The sequence below is a fragment of the Carcharhinus amblyrhynchos genome, chromosome 8 (assembly GCF_965287045.1).
Source record: "Carcharhinus amblyrhynchos chromosome 8, sCarAmb.v2.hapA, whole genome shotgun sequence".
NCBI lineage: Eukaryota > Metazoa > Chordata > Chondrichthyes > Carcharhiniformes > Carcharhinidae > Carcharhinus > Carcharhinus amblyrhynchos.
Genome location: NC_137331.1, coordinates 59,927,604 through 59,948,535, shown reverse-complemented (window position 1 = coordinate 59,948,535; position 20,932 = coordinate 59,927,604). Strand labels below are relative to the sequence as shown.

Genomic DNA, 20,932 nt, shown 5'->3' with positions numbered 1-20,932 from the left:
AATGCATCAGAGATTATGGAACCAGCCAAGATTCTGATTGTGGTGTTGAAGACTTTAACTCTGAAACTATTTGCACCTGTAAGAAACCACCCCGTAAAACCCGCCCCACCATGGAACTCCCCAACCATCACGTTGACACCCACACACAGAAACAGAACCCCTCACGCAGCCCCAACACACCAAGGAACAACCCCTGGGGTTAGTACTGTAGTAGAGCCACAGCAAAGTTTCAGGGTACTGCCTGGGCATGTCTCTCTTCCCCTGGGGGCTATATTTGCCTGTTCACCTCCAGTGGGTTCTGCTCTGCAGGTGCATGTCGTGAGAGACCTGTCATGACTCAGGTCATTGTTAAATGACCTGAGTCAAATGGAAACCCCAACTTGTAAAGTTAGGATTCCAGTTACATCATCAGAAGGAGGGGAGGGCATGGACAATTGATTCGGGAAATCCTGCTGACATAAAAAACATTTTGGGTCTCCAGGGGGATTCTCCGCCTTGTCATTTATTCTTGCGCCCCAAAAATTTGAAAGGTTCAGTGGAGATGTGCAGGGGAAGTCTTTTACACAGAGGTTGGTAGAGGCCTGAATGCACTGCCAAGTGAAGTGGTTGAAGCAGATATGATAGCAACATTTAAGACTTATCTGGATAGACACATAAACAGACGGGGAATAGAGGGATGCAGGAAGTTGGTCTAGACAGAACAATGTGATCGGCGCAGGCTTGATGGGCCGAAGGGCCTGTTCGTGTACTGTACTGTTCTTTGTTCTTTCTTTATAAATTCCTTCCTGAGTTTTCCAAATCTACATCTACACTTGGGTGCTGAAATTTCGTGGCTGTTGTAAAGTAACTAATTTCACAGGGGGATGTGTTGGAATGAACAGAAATTAAGCAGCTATTAGAAAGTGAAAGATAGGTAAATGTACCCTGATTAAGTTTGACCAGTTTCAGTGATCCTGTTTTTGGTGCATTTCATGGTGAGATAGACAAAGGGGACAAGGGTCAGGGGAAGGTCCAACACAACTTTATTGAAAATTTTATCAAGGAAGATCGATATTTATCTGTCTCCACTATTATACTCTAAACTCTATCAATCTCTTCACAGGACTCTTCAGTAAACAGTCTTAAATCTCTAAGTAAGCAGTCTCAAATCAGCACAAGATATCTACTTTTGACAGAGCATTGTGAGGATTCACTGCACTCTATCTACAGATCCCTATCACTGTATTTCAACTATTTGTCTGAAAAGACTAGTAATACCTGTTCAGAAAGACTGAAACAGACTGTTTCTCGATCTTTGAGGGCCGGCTGATGTTTCAGGATCTGCAGTGGTCAATTTGGGCTTCCTCTCCTGTCTGGTCTGGTTCCATTCTCACCGGTGTGGTCTTCTGGGTCTGGTCAGTCCAATGATGCTTACCATGAGGTACAAAGAGCTGGAGATGCTGTGCTTCTCGGCTGCCAGTCAAAGATGCTCTTTGGAGACATCATTGAAGAAGGTGCAAAAACAGGGAAAGCTGGGCCTCCAGATTACCTTTTTCATCCCCTCCTTCCCTAAGATTCTGTGATCTGTGTCCAATATTAGCATTAGGCAGAGGCAAGAAGATCCATGTTTGGAGGTTTCAGATATGGTTTTGAACCTTTTTGAACTGTCAGGTGCCATCCTTGTTACGTCTGAGCTAGTTACACCTTGGTTACTACTGAGCTGGGTGCCACCAAGTCTATGTCACATTCTTTTAACGAAAAAGTTCACTGGAGGTGTAAACAATGGTTGGTGCTGAAACAGTGTAGCTGTTAGCATCTGACTAGGCAGTTCCAGGCCTCTCTGGTTTCGTTGGGAAGTTGATTGTCTAAGGCCTGTCTCGGTTATTACTGGCTGTTCCAGCTCCTCAGTTCGCTAATTGCAGAATCCGGCTAGGTTTAAACTTGGCTTCCACACTTTGAGTTTTTATCCATTGTCATGAAAAATATATCAATATTTCTGTAACAGTCCTGGAGGTCATGGGCCATCTGACCACATAGCAATTCAGATAGGCTGATGAACATCTTTGAGTGGAGGAGCAGGGAGAATCACCAAACTACTGGAGGCGGACACACCGCTCATCCCAAAATGTGGTTATCTTTATAAGGTTAGTGGGCTTGAGGCATGAGCTCCAAACTCTGGCATAGTGTACCCAGGTCTGCGATGGGACTCACTGGATAGTGGAAACCAGGTGTATCTCACTGACACAGGACAAAGTGGGAAATTTTCCCTTGAAGAGGATCCAACTTTAGTGTGGCCTCCTTTTAGGAGCAGCATTAAGCTGTTGCAGTGTACTTTAACCCCCTCACCAACCCATTCTTTTACAACCTTTGCTTTTTACTATTGACACACAGTAAGAAATCTCAAAACACCAGGTTTATCTGGTTTCACAAGCCTCTGGAGCACTGCTCTTTCACCAGGTGGGTGGGTACACAAGCAAGGGAACCACTTCCTGAACTTTGAAATTCCATTGAATTTCCTTTCATTGATAAAAGTGCATCATATCACAGATTCATAAGCCACATCCTTTATATTGCATTTTGCTTCATGTTTTCATTGTGTATCTCTCAATGTGCACTGTTGCAGCAGAAACAGGATACGGAATAGAATGACAGATAATCTGTTTTGGTTGAGTGATAAATATTGTCAGAACTGTGCTGCTCTTCTTCAAAATAGTACTACTGGATCTCTTCTGTCTACCTAAGAGGGCAGGTGGGGCCTTGGTTTAGAATCTCCTCCAAAAGACGGCATGGCGCCTCTGGCACTTGCTCTCTGTTCTCGAAGACAGTCTGGATTTTGTTCTCTAACCTTGGGAGTTGAACCCAGCACCTCTCATTTTGAGTGAAAGTTTAGAATGAACTGCAGCAGGGCTGAATCTGTCTGATACTTTGCAGCACTGTTCCTTAAATTAAAGTTTATTCTCATATCCCAACCACAAGATTGACAGATCATTGCTTAGTGCTGAGTCCAACTTAAGGGCTAGGATTTTACAACTCCAACCCCTCCTCCGCCACCCCCTGCCCCCGCCATTGTGTGACTCTTCTCCCCACCCCCTGATCCCCCGATGGATGCAGTGGGCCTTTTGCTTTGGCACTTTGGTGAAACTGTAGTAACCCGCTGGTCAGGAAGGGCTGTAAAATCCTTGCCAAGGAGCTTTTACAGTTTATGTTGAACTGACACTCTAGCAATGCCACTGTGAGCCACCAGGTGGAGCTTTGTGAAGATAGAGCCTGATTACAATCTCTAAATTAGTCACTTCTCTTTCTTATTTTGTTACATTTATTCATTATTTAGTCATTGTTGTAATTCAGTTATCATGAGTTGTCTATGTTTATTGACATTCAAACTTGCTCACCCACCACGCACCCCCCTCCCCCCCGCCCCCACCTCCCCGCACACTCCCACTTAGCAGCTGTACCCTGAAGCAATACTTTTTTTCTTTAAGATGGGGGTTTTATTAACGTGGTCAGTATGTGTTGCCCATCACTAATTGCCTGGACCTCAATGCCTCAGGTGGGACTAGGAGGCTTTGTGAAATCTTCTGGTTGGCCTAAATAGGCCTTTAAGAACAGACCACTTGTGGGTAGGGAGCCCTGCAGCCCTTTATGAAAGTTGGCAAACACCTGTTAAATGATGATAAGATGCACTGAGGGAAAAACAGTAGTGAACAGCAGCCTTTCAGCTAGAGTTCTGTTCTTTATCTGTGTGGCTGCGATAACAATCCATTCAATGGGTTGTGATGCCACCACAAATGGATCACTCAGAAACATAGAAACTGGAAGCAGGAGTAGGCCATTCAGCCCTTCGAGCCTGCTCCACCATTCATTTTGATCATCGAATTCAATATCCTGATTCCGCCCCCACCATATCCCTTGATCCCTTTTGCCCCAAGAGCTATTGCTAATTTCTGCTAATTTCGCCTCAACTACTTTCTGTGGTAGTGAATTGTACACATTCACCACCCTCTGAGTGAAGAAATTTCTCCTCACCTCAGTTCGAAAAGGTTTACCCCTTATCTTGAAACAATGACCCCTAGTTCTGGACTGCCCCACCATCAGGAGCATTCTTTCTGAATCTACCCTGTCTAACCCTGTTAGAATTTTATAAGTTTTCACGAGATCACCGCTCACTCCTCTAAACTCTAATGGTCTAATGAGAACCTCTCCCGGCAAGGCCATAAAGGCAAGAGAGCCCAAACATTTCAGCGCTGGGTTCACTAATGCATTTCAATAAATTTACATAATTTATTCAACCTCTTGCCCGTTTCTGGTGAGAGGTTGACCTTGCCGGAAACTCGGCTCTCGTAAGATCGCAAGAGGCAAGAAATCGGGCATGATCCTGATTTCTTAGCTCTTGCATGATCTTACCTGTTCGAACCATCCATTGATGGGCAGGGCAAACTGGTAAAATCCCGGCCCTAGTCTCAATGAAGGTAACCATGAAACTATCGTTCATTGTCATCAAGCAGGTTCAATACTGTAATTTAAAGAAAGAAACTGCCATCCTTACTTGGTCTGGCCTACATGTGACAATGTAGGAAATAAGGGATAGGCAAAAAATGGGGCCTTGCTAATGGTGTGAAAGAGCAAATATTTAAAATTTTAGATGAATCTATGGATTTTGTTTGGAGGTTCCATGTCCAATGGGAATGCTTTGTTAGTTGTTGGCCAGTAGTGTTCTTTAAGGAGGATGATTTCCCTGTGGGCACCAGAAAGTTTAATGTGAGCTAACATAGGAATCTGCTGTGTTGGCCAGAAGTATTCCTCATGATTCCTTGGTAGCAGATATTTATCGCATTTGTGTGGCAGCCCCTGATGAGGATGAGCAGCTTTGTGCTATTGGGTAGCCCATGGCAGGTGTAGCTGTGCTGTACCAGATGGCATACACAGGTTTCTGTACAAGATTCATCTCATCTTGACCTTGGTTCTGATGTTCTAGATGAGTCAATATATGGTCAGGAGTGATGCCAAAGATTCTTGAGCATTAGGTGGTGGGTGAATGGTCGGCCACAGAACTGAGAAGGAAGTTCTTCACTGGTCTTTGAGCTGTTCAGGCGGAAGACGTGAAATGACAATCTTTGCAGCTTTTGGTTGAAATCTCCATTTTCTGAAGGTTTTCAGTGAATGTTGTTTGCAAAAATCCAGGGCCAAGTTGTCAGCATATGTGAAGAACTGTAACCTTGTGGGAGGGAAGTCAATTATAACGAAGAGAGGCTATGTGAGGACTGATCCCTGCAGGAGTATGTTATGGTTTTGTGTGGACAAATGATTTGTTCTCCATGGTTCACATGGAAATGTAGGTTGCCAATCCCGGGGTTGACTCGTAGTATTTTCACACAGCAGATGATTTTGGAGAGTATCAGCAATGTGTCTGTGCTGCACTGTGCCATAGGCACAGGATGTGGCAACAAAGATGGCCCTTCAGGAAACCTGCTTTAATATGTCAGCAAGTTGTCAGGACCTGCTCAGAGTGATTGTGACTTAGGTGGAAACTTGCCTGTTGAGGACAGGCATCGCTGTTTCTCAGACTCAGGCTATCTAGCAGGAGGGGTAAATGAGACCAGGCCAAGGAGGCCTGTGAGGGTCATCCTCCCTTGGTTTGGCAATGGCCACTACCTTGGATTGTGTTTGGAATGGTGCTTATGCTATGGATGTTGATAAAGAGCTTTGCTAGTCACTTCCTTCTCTGTAAGCTTATGTTCTTCAGGAATTCTGGATAATCCCATTGACTGTGGCTGCTGACTGGGGTTGCCATCAGGGCTTGGTCCACTTCCTGTTGTGTGTAAGGACCTGAGAAATCTGTCTGCTCTGAGACTCAATAGCAGATCTGCTGTTACAATCTGCTTTCATTCCCTGCTGGCTAGTATCTTAGAGTTTATTAGGAATTGCGACAGCAGCAGAAAAAAACTTTCAGTCAGTTGTTTTGTAAGCTTAATTGAAAAAGTCCTTCCCGCTTTGGACTTGGACAGTGACCCTGTTGCAGGCAAGTTGGGGAACAGATGCTCTGGCTGTTAGAGGCAGAAATGAAGGTTAAGACAGCACAAGATGGCCTATTTGAATATTTTAGTGACTTAAAACTGCAGCAGGCGACGGTGCAGAGGGACCTCGGGGTCCTTGTGCATGAGTCGCAAAAACCCAGCCTGCAGGTGCAGCAGGTGGTCAGGAAGGCGAATGGGATGCTGGCCTTCATAGCGAGGGGGATTGAATATAAAAGTAGGGAGGTCTTGCTGCAGCTGTATAGGGCATTGGTGAGGCCGCAGCTGGAGTACTGTGTGCAGTTTTGGGCGCCGCACCTGCGCAAGGATATTTTGGCCTTGGAGGGAGTGCAGAGGAGGTTTACTAGGCTGATACCGGAGTTGAGGGGGTTGAGCTATGAGGAGAGGCTGAATAAACTAGGCTTGTACTCGTTAGAGTTTAGAAGAATGAGGGGAGATCTCATTGAGACGTATAAGATGATGAATGGGATGGATAGGATAGAGGTGGAAAGACTCTTCCCGCTCAAAAAAGACAGTAGGACTAGGGGGCACAGCCTCAAGGTAAAGGGGGGGCGGTTCAGAACGGAGTAGAGGAGGAACTTCTTCACTCAAAGGGTGGTGAATCTCTGGAATTCTCTGCCCGTTGAAGTGGTGGAGGCTGCCTCGCTAAATATTTTTAAGAAGCGGGTTGATGGGTTCTTGATAAGAGAGGGGATTAAGGGTTATGGGGAGAGGGCGGGAAAGTGGAACTGAGCCACGACAGATCAGCCACGACAGATCAGCCATGATCTTATTGAATGGCGGGGCAGGCTCGAAGGGCCAGATGGCCTACTCCTGCTCCTATTTCTTATGTTCTTATGTTCTTATGTTCTTAATCAACAGCATAGCTTATGGTGGGGGAGGGGGTGAATTCACTTGGCTGCACACCAGGCATGAGTGGGTGATGTCGGCATCCGGACCTGACTTCACTGTTGGGGGATTTAACTCCAGGCAAACAGTTGTAAATCTGTCTCCTCTTGCCTGGGAAAATTCCGGAACTTATTGTTGCCTCTGCCTATACAATGGCTGCAGCAGTTACCTTGATGGCAGTTCCCAGATCATAATGCCATCCCGATCTTAGCTGTGCTTTCCAGAAAAATTCCAATGATTTTTAAAGCCTCTGTAAAACAACAAATTAGATCCTGTGTTTATTACCCTAGGATTAAACTCAGCACAAGCATAAGTGACAAAACAGATCTCTGTGTTTAAGTTATCTTTGAAAATAAATGATAACGTGCTTGCTCAAATTCCTAGTGGACATGGGTTTGAAGAATAAAATTTACGCCAAGTTGAAGTTCTTGGCTGAAGGTCCTGATTGGAAGTGTGAAACATGAACTGTCACAACAGATGGAAGAATGATTGAAGCTGCACTAGATGTATCATGAGCTGGAAATAGTTACGTTCTAGTTAGCAATTCCTTTCTTTTCAAATGAATTGAGGGATTATCTTCTATTCTTGACACTGTTGAAATTCTGAAATGCAATTCTTTTTGTAGACTTTCAAATACTGAGAAAAATTAAAGGGCAGGATAAGAAATTCCCATTCAAAGTCAATTGGTCCATTAAGTTTTCCATACCACCCAATGCCATTCCAGCAGTGGGCAGGACTGGAAAATTTAGGCTCAAGAGATCAATGTTTGTAGTCCATTTGAACTCTGTACATCTGTGTCTGCAGGGCAGCATTGTATAGGAGCTCCTATCCTTTGTACTGTAATGAAAAAGATGCTTCTACCTAGATTGTTCAAAACAACAACTTGCGTTTATATCATGTCTTTAACTTAATACACAAGAGGTTTCACACAAGGATAACCAGAAATAAATGGCTGCTGTGCCAAAGAGGAGGCACCAAACAAAAAGATTGGCCAGAGGTGGATTTTAAACAGGGATAGAGGAAGGTGGAGAGACAGTGAATTGCAGAATGTGAGTTGTAAGCAGCTGAAGGGACAGCCACCAATAGAGGTTTGAAGGGATGGAGGATTACACAAAGCTCAGTTTGCTGTTGACGATAGTTTTCACGACAATATGACACGTGCAAGAAAAGACTGTTTCACATGTTTCAATCGTCTTTGTAAGATATAGATTTGTGTAATACTTCAACAAACATCAAATTCCTGACCTTGACAGGATACAGAAAGAGTTAGCAGAACTCATGTTTTCCCATGCGGAGGCAAGAAAGATTAGTGATTAGAATGATACTTATATTTCCGAGAATGTTCCCATCTCAAAAGGAGGTCAATCTAATGAATCTAATATATGCAAAAACAACTGGGAAGAGATGGTAAAGATCAGAAGAATTTAATTTTTATCTCTGCTGACTTCTGTTTAAAACTTTAGAAACTCATGAAGACAATAAAATGAGAAGAATAAAAGGAAATTGGTCTTACAGAATTGTTGCAGCGCCGAAGGAATCCTTTGACTCAATGTGTCTGCACCAGCTTTCTGGATGAGCAATTCACTTAGTGCCAATCCCCTGTCTTCTCCCAATAACCCTGCACATTCTTCCTGTTCAGATAACAGTCTAATTCCTTTTTGAATGATTCAATTGAACTTGCCTCAACCATGGTCTTAGACAGAGAATTCCAGATCTTAACCACTCGCTGTGTGAAAATGTTTTTCCTCTTGTTTCATTTACTTCTTTAACTAATTCCTTTAAATCTGTGCCCTCTCGCCCTCGATCCTTTTATGACTGGAAACAGTTTCTCCCTCTCATCTCTTTTCAGACCCCTCATGATTTTGAATACTTCAATCAAATCTCCTCTTAGCCTTCTTTTCTCCAAGGAAAACAGTCCTTTTTTTTCCAATCTATCCTCATCCCTGGAACCAATCTCATGAATCTTTTCTGCACTCTCTCTAATGCCTTCACACCCTTCCTAAAGTGTGGTGCCCAGAAATGGACACAATACTCTGGCTGGAGGTGAACTAGTGTCTTAAACAAATTTTTAAAAAATATTCCTTCTTTGGACTTTTTAACATATCAAATGTAACAAAATAACATTGATTTATTTAAATTTTGGTGCGTGAGGGTGGCACAGTGGTTAGCACTGCTGCCTTATAGCATCAGGGACCCGGATTCGATGCCCAGCTTGGGTCACTGTCTATGTGGAGTTTGCACTTTCTCCCCATTTCTGTGTGGGTTTCCTCTGGGTGCTGCAGTTTCTTCCCACAGTCCAAAAGACATGCTGGTTAAATGGATTAACCATGCTAAAAATTCTCCCTCAGTATATCCAAACAGGTACTGGAGTATAGCTGGTGACTAGGGGATTTTCACAGTAACTTCATTGCAGTGTTAATGTAAGCCTCTTCTGACACTAATAAATAAATTTTAACCTATGGTTGTAAAACATACAATCATCAACAACAAATATTTTAATGTTGCATGCAATGTTCAATGTATCCTGAAGAGTTTTTGGTTTACTTCAAATAATCTGATTTCAGCTCCTCATTTATCTTCAATGAACATTAAGGCATCTCCATTTCAGTGGCAATCCCAGACTCAAAAATAGATTGGTTGTCCCAAAGGTAAAGGCCTGAGGAGAACAGGCCGCATTGAAATATTCAGGTCAGCTGCAAGCACATTTTGCAGCATGACAATCAGCTTACCCGACAGAAACTTTAACATTAGGCTGCCTGGTCTGTTGGTAACACCTCTCAGGTATATCCCAGGTCTGCAGGGAGCGACGGGGAATGGGGGCAACACCCAGCAAGGGGCTGCTTGTGGTGGCAGCGATCTGTGTAAGTACACTTGTGTTTCCGGGGTCTATAGAATTAAAACAAAATATTCACTTATCTTTTCAGTGGTGCCCACTGCCTAAGCCAAAGACACCATCAAAAACCTGAGGAGAGCAGGTTAAAGGCCCAAACCTCCCAGGCAGCTCAATTTCTCACAGACCTTTACACAAACATCCATAATAGCATGTGGAAAAGATCACTTGATCAAATATAAGTAACAAAATAACTAAAAGAGTTGTGAACAAAGCCATCCCTTCCAATGAGATTGTAACTATTAAATTCCTTTGTATTACATTGGACTCCAGGATTTGTATTTGAATTTCATGGTCATGTTTTGAATTTCAGTTTGATTTTCCTGGTAAAATGAAACAAATAGTCTCATGTAAGATTTTTTTTAAAAATTCCCCTGCTGTGAGAGGATGAGGGCAGCAGCACTGTCCCTGATCCCAGCCCCTACCAGAAAATGGCAGGGATGAAGACAGGAAGATGGCCATCAGTGGAGTACAGCATCTCTTGCCCTGGAGGCAGAGGTCCAAGCTGCAAGGAAGGAGATTACGATATTGGCCAACACAGTCTGTCAGATCTTTCACAGACAGTGTCATGAGAAAGAGTCTTTCAACCAAAGAGGAAACAGGAAAGGCCCTACTGCCTAACGACTGCACAAATTGGTGATGTGGCCAAAGACAGATCAAGGGTTGCTCCATGTCTAGAGATATGGGGAGAGCGCAAGAGTGTCGCATTGAGATAGAGGACTAATCATGATCATATTGAATGGCAGAGAAGACGCAAAGGGCCAAATGGCCTTCTCCTGTTCTATTTTCTATGTTTCTATGATTCAGTGATACCTTGCCAAAAGTGTTTCATCATGTTGTATGGGCATGGAGGGGAATCTTGTTTCCTCAGTGTTCAGGAGCCAGAACTCCCCCAGTCTGTGCACTCTAACCTCCCCTGCCTGCTGACCATTAATTGGTCAACCATGGGAATATTGTGCTGAGCTCCTCTACTCTGTTGCCATGCCACCTGCTTTCAGTTGAGACATCCCAGCTGTTAACTCTCTTTCTCTCAATCTCCACAGATGCTGCCAGACATGCTGAGTATTTCCAGCATTTTTTGTTTTCATGATCTGAGCACTTCCCCCTAATCATTGGCCAATTCCATGAGTTCAAATCGTGGTTTTCCTGGCATGATCATGGTGAGGGATCTCTGAAGAGTTCTGTGTATTGGAGATAATTATCCTTATTAATAGTATGGCACGTAATTTCTGTTGAATGTATCTTGTTTGCAAATAAGGAACAATATTGTATGCTAGTCTGGTAGATAAGTTCTTTGAGCCTTGGGGAATAGAGTGGTGAATACAATCATCTATGTTTATTTCAAAGCACCTGTCGGGAAGAAATCATTGAATCGTAGAGTGGCCCTTGATCTTCGACCATATCATTTTTTGTTTTTATTCCAATTCAATCAAATCAAATCCAATTCAAAGTCTCAACAAGTTGGGACATTCCCGATCCAAGCTGATAAGACAAGGCTCTCATCTCCTGTCTTGGGCTTGATCTACATGATCCAAGCTGATTGGAGTAGATATAGCTCCTCCTCCAAGGCTTGATCTTATTTGCATCTTAGCCAAAAGGCCAAGATACCGCTTTTAAAAATTGCTTCAAATGAAGCTAAATTGTAATCTAATGATTTCAACCAAGCATAGCTTGTCAATACTACACTTGATCTTAGTCAAAAGGCCTAGTTAGGCCACCCTCGCTGTTCCTTCCAGGATTGCTAGTAAGAAACATTGTTTAAAAACTGGAATGCATAGAAGAGCAATCCTTAAAAGACAACTTAGTACATGCAGTGATCCTGGATCGAACAGTGAGGGCACCCTAATGACTGCACAAACTGATGACATGGCCAAAGGCAGATCAAGGGACCTTCCATGATTCAACACTACTTTCTGGGAGGTGCTCCACCAGGTTGTAAGGACACAGAGGGGAGTCATTTTCCCTCAGACTGGCAGGGGAAAATCAGAAATGAAGCGGACTAGATAGAGAGAGAGGAGGAGGTCAACAGTTGTCATTGTTTCCCGTACCTGGCTGCAATGTCAAAAGATGGTGCATTTAACAAAGTGAGTACTGAGAATATGAAAGTGAGAATATGAAGCTTGCAGCTTTAAGTGTGACTGACAGTGAATAAGAGATTGGAGAAAGGTGCCTACCCCATTAGCAGAGATGCCCAGACATTAGCTTTGGGTTGAACATAAGAAATAGGAGCAGGAGTAGGCCATCCAGCCCTTCGAGCCTGCCCCACCATTCAATAAGATCATGGCTGATCTGTCGCTGCTCAGTTCCACTTTCCCGCCCTCTCCCCATAACCCTTAATCCCCTCTCTTATCAAAAACCCATCAACCCGCGTCTTAAAAATATTTAGCGAGGCAGCCTCCACCACTTCAACGGGCAGAGAATTCCAGAGATTCACCACCCTTTGAGTGAAGAAGTTCCTCCTCAACTCCGTTCTAAACCGCCCCCCTTTTATCTTGAGGCTGTGCCCCCTAGTCCTATTGTCTTTTTTGAGCGGGAAGAGTCTTTCCACCTCTATCCTATCCATCCCATTCATCATCTTATACGTTTCAATGAGATCTCCTCTCATTCTTCTAAACTCTAACGAGTACAAGCCCAGTTTATTCAGCCTCTCCTCATAGCTCAACCCTTTCAACTCCGGTATCAGCCTAGTAAACCTCCTCTGCACTCCCTCCAAGGCCAAAATATCTTTGCGCAGGTGCGGCGCCCAAAAATGCACACAGTACTCCAGTTGCGGCCTCACCAATGCCCTATACAGCTGCAGCAAGACCTCCCTACTTTTATATTCAATCCCCTTCGCTATGAAGGCCAGCATCCCATTCGCCTTCCTGACCACCTGCTGCACCTGCAAGCTGGGTTTTTGCGACTCATGCACAAGGACCCCGAGGTCCCTCTGCACCGTCGCCTGCTGCAGTTTTTCGCCTCGTAAGTAATAGTCCTTCCTACCATTTTTCCTACCAAAGTGGACCACCTCACACTTGCCAACATTAAATTCCATTTGCCATTTCCTGGCCCATTCGCCCAGCCTATCTAGATCCTTCTGCAGACTCTCCACACCCTCCGCACAATTTGCCGTTCCCCCAATCTTGGTGTCATCAGCAAATTTCGACACTCTACACTCGGTTCCCTCCTCCAGATCATCTATATAAATGGTAAAAAGCTGAGGCCCCAGCACCGACCCCTGGGGCACTCCACTAGTCACCATCCGCCAATCCGAATAGCACCCGTTGACTCCCACTCTCTGCCTCCTATTTGACAACCAATCCTCTATCCACGCTAACACCCTACCCCCAACTCCATGTCCCTCGACCTTCTGCAATAACCTCTTGTGAGGCACTTTGTCAAACGCTTTCTGAAAATCTAGAAAGACCACATCTACCGGCTCTCCTCTATCTACCGCCCTAGACACATCCTCATAGAACTCCAGTAAATTTGTCAGACACGACTTCCCTTTAATGAAACCGTGCTGCGTCTGCTCTATCAAGCAATTCCCTTCAAGATGCCTCGCAATTTCCTCCTTAATGACAGATTCTAACATTTTACCTACCACAGATGTTAAACTAACCGGCCTATAATTCCCCGCCTTTTGTCTGGCACCCTTCTTAAACAACGGCGTAACATTAGCCGTTTTCCAATCATCCGGCACTTCCCCGGAATCCAGCGACGTTTGGAAAATAACCACCAAGGCATCCACTATCACCTCCGCCATTTCTTTCAGAACCCTCAGATGCATTCCATCCGGTCCTGGGGACTTGTCCACAATCAGCCCCTCCAGTCTGTCGAGCACCGCCTCTCTAGTAACAGTAATGTCATTAAGACCCTCCAGTCCTACCACCTTTCTATCGCTAACACCCGGCAAATTATTCACGTCCTCCTCCGTGAAGACAGAAACAAAAAAGTTATTCAATACCTTAGCCATATCCCCATCCCCTACCACTAGGTCCCCTTTCTCATCCTCTAAAGGATTGGTTGCATGTTAGTTTTCCTGTGCCAGATGCAGTAAGCAGAGGCGATTCCTGCACAGCCAATGCTGACTGGTGTATGCAGGAGGTGCCCTGTGTCACCATGATGGACCGTTACACTGCAACTAATATGGATGTTGACTATTTGGAGGTCTATAGATGTTGTCTGTGTCTTTTATGGGTGAATAACAATGGGAATTCATGTACTTGCAGGAGAAAGGAGTTCACAGTGTAACGAAAAGATGAAGAACCAAATGTATTCTCAGTATTAATGAGGAAGATTGTAAGTACTCACCTTTTTATCTACGTGTAAAAGCAGCAATGATGGAAGAATCCACAAATGTGTAAAATGCTAATGCAGTGTAGAAATCCCCAGTTTCCCAAACAGGAAAAAATGGATTCAAATTCATTTTAAATAACCGACTGAGGCTGAGTTATTAGAACTTGAATGAAACCTTACAGTGTGTAATTACAGATGCCCTTAAACGAGAAAAAGGTATTCTCAGGGCTTAGGCAATGGGACACTTCCTCATAAAGGACTCCATAAGTGGAATTTTCACAGAAATATGTAATTAAAACAATGCAGAAATCATTTATCACCAGGGGCAGAACTTTACGCTGCCCCCATCTGGGTTCTGAGGCAGGGTGGTGGATATAAAATCGCATGGGAGGATGGAAAGGATTCACCCTGGGATCCCGCCTGCCTGCCTGACTCAGACACAACTTCATTGTGCGGGCAGGACCTCCAGCAGGAAACCCACCCTTTCTCCTATTAAAGCCCTTAAGTGAGCACTTTATGGCTACTTTAAGGGTCTTTTCCCAGCCAGCCTCAATTTTTAGGCTGGCAGAAATGGGTCAGAGCAGTGTAGGAAACTGAAAAAGCAACAATTCTCCATCTTGAGCAGGATGTGGGGTAAAGCACATCAATCTGAAGTTCCCTTTAGATTTGGGATGCCCTCTCCTCCAGGACTTGGGATCCCATCCTCCTGGCCTAGCCCCCAGTGCCACAACTGATCGCCTCCCAACCTGCCAGCACATCCTCTACTCTCCCACCCTATTCACAGGTTGGATTGTTGGAACTTCTCAGCAACTAGTGCAAAACCATGGACAAAGATACTCATCTACAGGTCCCAAACTGTGTAAGGTAACTATGATAACAATTGCAAATCAAATGGCACACGATCACATCATCAGAGTTGGCAATTTTACTTTTAATGCATGGATAAATTGTTGGAGGCTGCCCATGAATTTTTGACACATGCAGATAAGTATTTCTGTGGAGTACAATTATGCAAGACTAGGCTCCTTTCAAAATAGAGCAAATGTTGCTTAAGTGTCCCTTTTCCAAAAGGACATAAGTCTTGGAATTAATAAAGCAAAGAAGCACACTCCTGCTTTAATTGTGATGGAGGGGGTGGTGGGACCACAATTTGGGACTGAAATTGAAGAAACTTATCTTCAGTCACGCTGGAGAAGAGATTATGATGCATTCTTACATTGCACAGGCAGAACAATTTGAGGGTTTTCCAGGTAATTCCTGCATTTCCCTAAATCTATTAGTTCCAAGATAAATCTTATGTTTTAACATTGGAAATCTGATAATGGAGTTATGACTCATGACATCAGATAACAGTCTATATCACTTGGGAAAATAAGTGTGTAGAGTAATGATATTGAATCCCATAACCTCTTTCTTACCAGCCAACCACCAATTATTTCAGACTAGGGCTGGCAACCAGGTTCTGGAGATATTACAACACATGGCTTGATTTTGTTTAAAAAGGAGCAAAATACTGTGGTTGCTGGAAATCTGAAATAAAAGAAAATGCTGTATAAACTCAGCAGTCCAGCAGTATTTGTGGAGAGAATCGATTTGATTTGATTTATTATTGTCACATGTATTTGCATACAGTGAAAAGTATTTTTTCTTGTGTGCTATACAGACAAAAACACCATTAATGGAGAAGAAAAGGAGAAAGTGCAGAATGTCATGTTAGTCATAGCTAGGGTGTAGAGAAAGATCAACTTCAGTGTTAATGTTTCGGATCTAAATAATCCTGCTACGTAACTGTTGTTACTAATGCTTGATTTTACTTGGTTGTTGATGAGTGAATTTGTGAGCACAGTGTGAAAGAATGTTTTGTGAATAAGAGTGCTGAAGTCAGGAATGCGATGAGGGTGGAATTTCTGGTAAGTATTTCTCAAGTTGAAATGTAGAATTTGATTTAGATTTTCAAAACTGTAAAAGAAATTGTAAGGTCTACAAATTATTTTTTACTCCATCCTTAAAATTACAAAGCCAATGTTCAGGATGGACCAGGCAAACCCAAATCCATTCCTTGCTTACTCCAAAGACCAAATTCAAACTCTGATTGAATCCAACTCATGGACCCTATGAAAGGGATAAACAAGATCCAAGCTGACAAGATGAGGCATTGCACCCCATCTTACACTTGATCTGATACTTGACCTTAGCCAAAAGGCCGAGAAGCTGTGTATAAGATTAAGAAACTGCCTGGCAGTTAACTGTCAATCAGCTGAAAGTGGTTGTGTGGATAGGTACTCATTTGTGTAGCAAGAAGCTAAATTAGCAGCTGTTCCTTGAGTGAGTCATAAGTCCTAGAGAAGAAGGCAGTGGTGAAAGTGTGTTAAAGTTGAATATTTGCTGCAAGGGTAAGCAGGAATTCAATACAGAGGGAGAGTATTGTTTATTCTTGTTTTCATCTCCAGTAGCTGGTGAGTGTTTTTCTTTTATCTTTAAGCCAGGAAACAGTAACTTGCTATTACTTTACAAAATTAGTAATTTAAACTAGACAAATCAATTCATTAATAAAAATTAAAAACTAATGTTAATTACCTAATCAAATATATAAATAAGGTAAAATAGCTAATGAGGCAGCTGGTGTGGCGTAACTGCAGCACGTGGGAGTTTGTGGAGAATGTTGGACAATTGTCTCCATTCTGAATGTTTGCAGGTGAAGAACTTTGGCTCAGAGTTATAGAGCTGGAGTCTGAGCAGTAGATAATGCAGGGCATCAACAAGGGAGAAGAGTTGCCTGGACAATTTGTTCCAGGACGTAGCCTCACCCTCCAGGTTAAGTAGAACTGAGTTGATCAGTGGTCAGGGAGAGGAGAGTATACCTGAGAGTCAGGCAGGTCCGGGATCTAGGATATAGTGATGAAGGATCCTCAGCCTTTGACTTTGACCAACAGGTATGAGGTACCTGCTACCTGTGTGAGATGAGAACGAGAACTACAGGATAGATGGGCAAGCATAGAATTATGATTCAGGAGGCCATTCAAGTAAGGAGCAGTGAAAGTGAATATAGTAATGGTCGGGGCAATGGCCTTGATTTTCAATGAGTCAGAGTAATCCAGGAGGCCTTTAAAAAAAGGGGTGAGTCTTGATTCAAAGATTCCTGACCCTATTCCTGGCCTATCTGATTTTCAGAAGTGCTTTTAAAGAGTGTAGGCTGATTCCTATAAAAAACTTTCACCTGCAATCCCAACCTGGCTGGCCCCTTTGCAGAGATAGGAATGTCCTACTTGTCTGCAATTTTCATGGAGCTTGGCTAGGTTGTCAATGAATTGGAGTTTATGGCCCCGCAGAGGAGTCATGAACTCTAGTGTGTGTTAGAAGATGTTTAAAAAGGCAAGTTCAAAAGATTTTCCTCATGTCCCAGTGCCAGGCGATCTCCCTCATCACCCCCATGCCCCTTATACCAAGCTCTGCCCCTCCATGAACCTGCATGACCACTCATACTCTCTATGCCAAGCTCGGCACTTCCACCTATCCTCAGTGGCCCCTCATGCCTTCGATACCAAGCAGTGGCATTTTCACACCTCTCATTACTTATGTCCCCAGTGCCAGGCTTTGGTACTTTTGTGCCCATTAACTCACTATACACTGTATAGAACCATTGATCCCAAAGTCACAGTAGAATACACAAAAAAAGTTTTTAGAAAAAGTAATTCATTCATAACTTCCTATGTTAAAAAAATCATTTTCCTTAGACTGCTGTAAAAGTGTCAATCATTCAGACTTTTTAAAGCATCAATAACATAAACCATAAACCTTTGAAATCTCTTAAGCTTGTGTAAATAAATATTGTGAAATTTACAGGAGAGATCAGAGGATCTGAGCAGTCAAACAAGCAATACTTTGCCTGGGCACTGTGCAGCAGCAGTTCCAACCACTGTGCCACCGTGCCACCCTTTTGTCAAAGATACTTGGAAAGTAAGCAGTGAGAAGGATACCCAGAGCCTGGAGTAGGATATAAAAACTAGGATGAGTGATTAACGGACATGACAGATGGAATAAAATGTGCTGAAGTGAGAAATTTTTGGTAGGAAAAAAATCAAAAAGCTGAATATTTTTTGAATGATGAGACACTGTGAAATATTTTCATCGTGAGGGGTCTGGGTGTCCTTGTCCATGAATCACAGAAAGTTAACGGACAGACGGGCAGCACGGTAGCACAGTGGTTAGCACTGCTGCTTCACAGCTCCAGGGTCCTGAGTTTGATTCCTGGCTCGGGTCACTGTCTGTGTGGAGTTTGCACATTCTCCTCATGTCTACGTGGGTTTCCTCCGGGTGCTCTGGTTTCCTCCCACAGTGAAAAGATGTGCAGGTTGGATTGATTGGCTATGCTAAGAAATTGCCCCTTAGTGTCCAGGAATGAGTAGGTTAGAGGGGATTAGTGGGTATAATATGTAGGGATATGGGGGTAGGGCCTGGGTGGGATTGTGTTCAGTGCAGACTCGGTGGGCCAAAGGGCCTCTTTCTGCACTGCAGGGTTTCTACGACCTACAAGAATTTTTCAGCCACTGACCCCGGCAGGATTTTCTGGTCCTGCAGCAGTGCCAAAAAATCCCACTGGCACCAAGTTCCCCGTCTTCTTTTGCAGCAGGAGCCGGGCGTGAACGGACGGAAGGTTCCAGTCAGCATGTCAGTACAGTGGCAATTAGGAAGGCAGAAGGTATGTTAGCTTTCGTTACAGAAGGTTTGGAGTATGAGTAAAGAACTTTTACTACAATTACACCTGGAGCTCCAATCAAGGTCACTACTGGGTCCCGATGTGTTTATCTAAAGAAGGTCAGTGAGGAAGTTGTTGCCAATGTTTTAACTTTCTCCTATCCTGCTTTCTTGTCTATGGTTGAAAGTTTAAGTTGGGACTACAGAAGCAGGCTCCTCGACCTAATCATTCTGCCTTGATGTTTATCCTCCAACTGAGAGACATACCAAAACCATGCGGTTGTTCCACTCCAATATTTTTTTATCCTCCTTTCCATCCACCTATCTAACCTATTCAAAAACTTAACTGATCAATACTCCAGTCAATGATACCAGTTGTGTACTCCATAGTTTCACAACCCTCTCCTACTCTGCATTATAAATTTTTAATATCTTATGTCTATGTCTTTTCAATGGACTCAATCACTGGAAACATTCTATTTACTCAGGCCCATCCCTTTTCAATCTTAAACACCTCTAGCAGGGGATAAGACTCTTGTTGCTTGCTGACCGACACCAGAGATCACCCTCCAGGGCTCTACACCCATGATCGAATTGCAGCTTCTGCATAAAATGTGATGAAATGGCTAATTTCCACAATGTGACAACACTGCAATTGTACATCAGTGCTCCGCATTGAGATAAAAACTAGGCCATTTTCTTTGAAAAACTATTCAGGAGGGGAGAGGTCGGGGCACATGCAGCACCCACTCATTCCATTTTAGTTTGAGGATCTCCTGAGCTACTAGAGTGAAACCTGCCTATGCGAGAGCAGTTTGCCAAACTGGAGGTGGGAAATCTGGTGAGGTAACTAAAAAGAAAGGCCGACTACAACATCCTTTTACAGAAGATCACTGGAAGTATGAGGAGTGAGGGAAACCAGCAATACATCATGGCAGCAGGCATTTTAGCTTAAGTTTTAGAGACAGACCAGACACATTTCAGGTACAAAAGTCAGTCACTTGTTCACCTTGTAAGCTTAATGCAGAAATGGATGGCATTAAAGATATCCTGCAGGATGATGGCTCTCCTGATCAGATCATTATTTGCTGTATACAGAGCAAACTCACAAGTGGGCCAAAGGTGGTGATGTTTGAATCTGCAAAGTGCCTGGTCTGCCTTTACTTATCCTCAAAAGGCAAAGGGCAGAATTTTCCCTTTTATTTTCAGTGTGACAGCGGGCAGGAAGTGCAGCTTTGATTGCCACTGCCCACTGGCACTGCCCAGGAATTGCCCAGGCATGATGCTTCTTCCCCGCCCCCTGTCCCCGAGCAATGCACTCACATGAGCTGCTCTGGCAGGTTTGCCTGCTAGGTGCAGGAAGACCAGCGAGAATACGCTGTCATGAATAATCTAACAGTACGGGGTATTCTCAGACATAGAACCCTGATAATAATATTCAAATTTATTATTATGAGGTCCCCAACATTGAATGTTGGTATTCCCGTTTCATCACTTGCAGGGGACGGGACAATCACAATGTGACTTCCTGTCAATGGGATTTGGGCCTCTCGGTTGTACCTCGCCTATTATGAACAGCCAGGGGAAAATGTGTTTGATTCAAGCAGCCAATCAGTGGGACATACAGTCCATATAGCTGGCATTGCACAATAGTAAAAATCAAACACAATGTTGTTCAATTGTGTAGTAGGCACAAAATCCTTTTGGGCTTTGGCAGCATTTTGTTAGTGAAAAATATCTCTCGCGTCACCACTGCATAGTGGCAGTATGAAGCAGCTTACTTAGCAAATTGTTCAAATTTTTGAAATACATTGTCTGGGATTTTCCATTCCTGTCCTTCTCAAGCGAGTTTGGTGATGAGAGCGGAAAATCTCGCAAGAGGCCCAAATTCCATCGGCAGGAGCAGTAGGTACTTGAAGATGGTGCCAATTTGTCAAAACACTCCAACAGCTGCTCCAAACTGCAATGTGATAAACTGACACGTGCGCAAGGAGATAAAACTGAGGCCCATAACTAAAACTAGATTTGGGTCTGTGATCCTAAACTTACTTTCAAACCATTCAATACTAGAATATCATATTATATAGTTTAGTCAGTCAGCCTGGGCTTTGGGGAGAAGCAGTGAGTCTGACACATTCAGCATCAAAAATTAGAAATGTTCAATCTCAAA

At 43.6% G+C, this 20,932-nt stretch overlaps 1 protein-coding gene across 8 annotated transcripts in view; it reads left to right on the top strand.

Annotated features, from left to right (window-relative positions):
- The window catches only part of dnajc5b (DnaJ (Hsp40) homolog, subfamily C, member 5 beta), a 125,636-nt gene that overhangs the window by 43,069 nt on the left and 61,635 nt on the right, over positions 1–20,932 (top strand). For 7 of the 8 annotated variants that reach the window (XM_080194156.1, XM_080194149.1, XM_080194155.1 and 4 more), the window contains exon 4: positions 14,001–14,070. The gene's annotated coding sequence lies outside the window, so the exon portion shown is untranslated. Of the gene's footprint in view, positions 1–14,000; positions 14,071–18,694; positions 18,883–20,932 lie in introns of all 8 variants that reach the window. The other variant, XM_080194151.1, reaches the window with a different exon arrangement.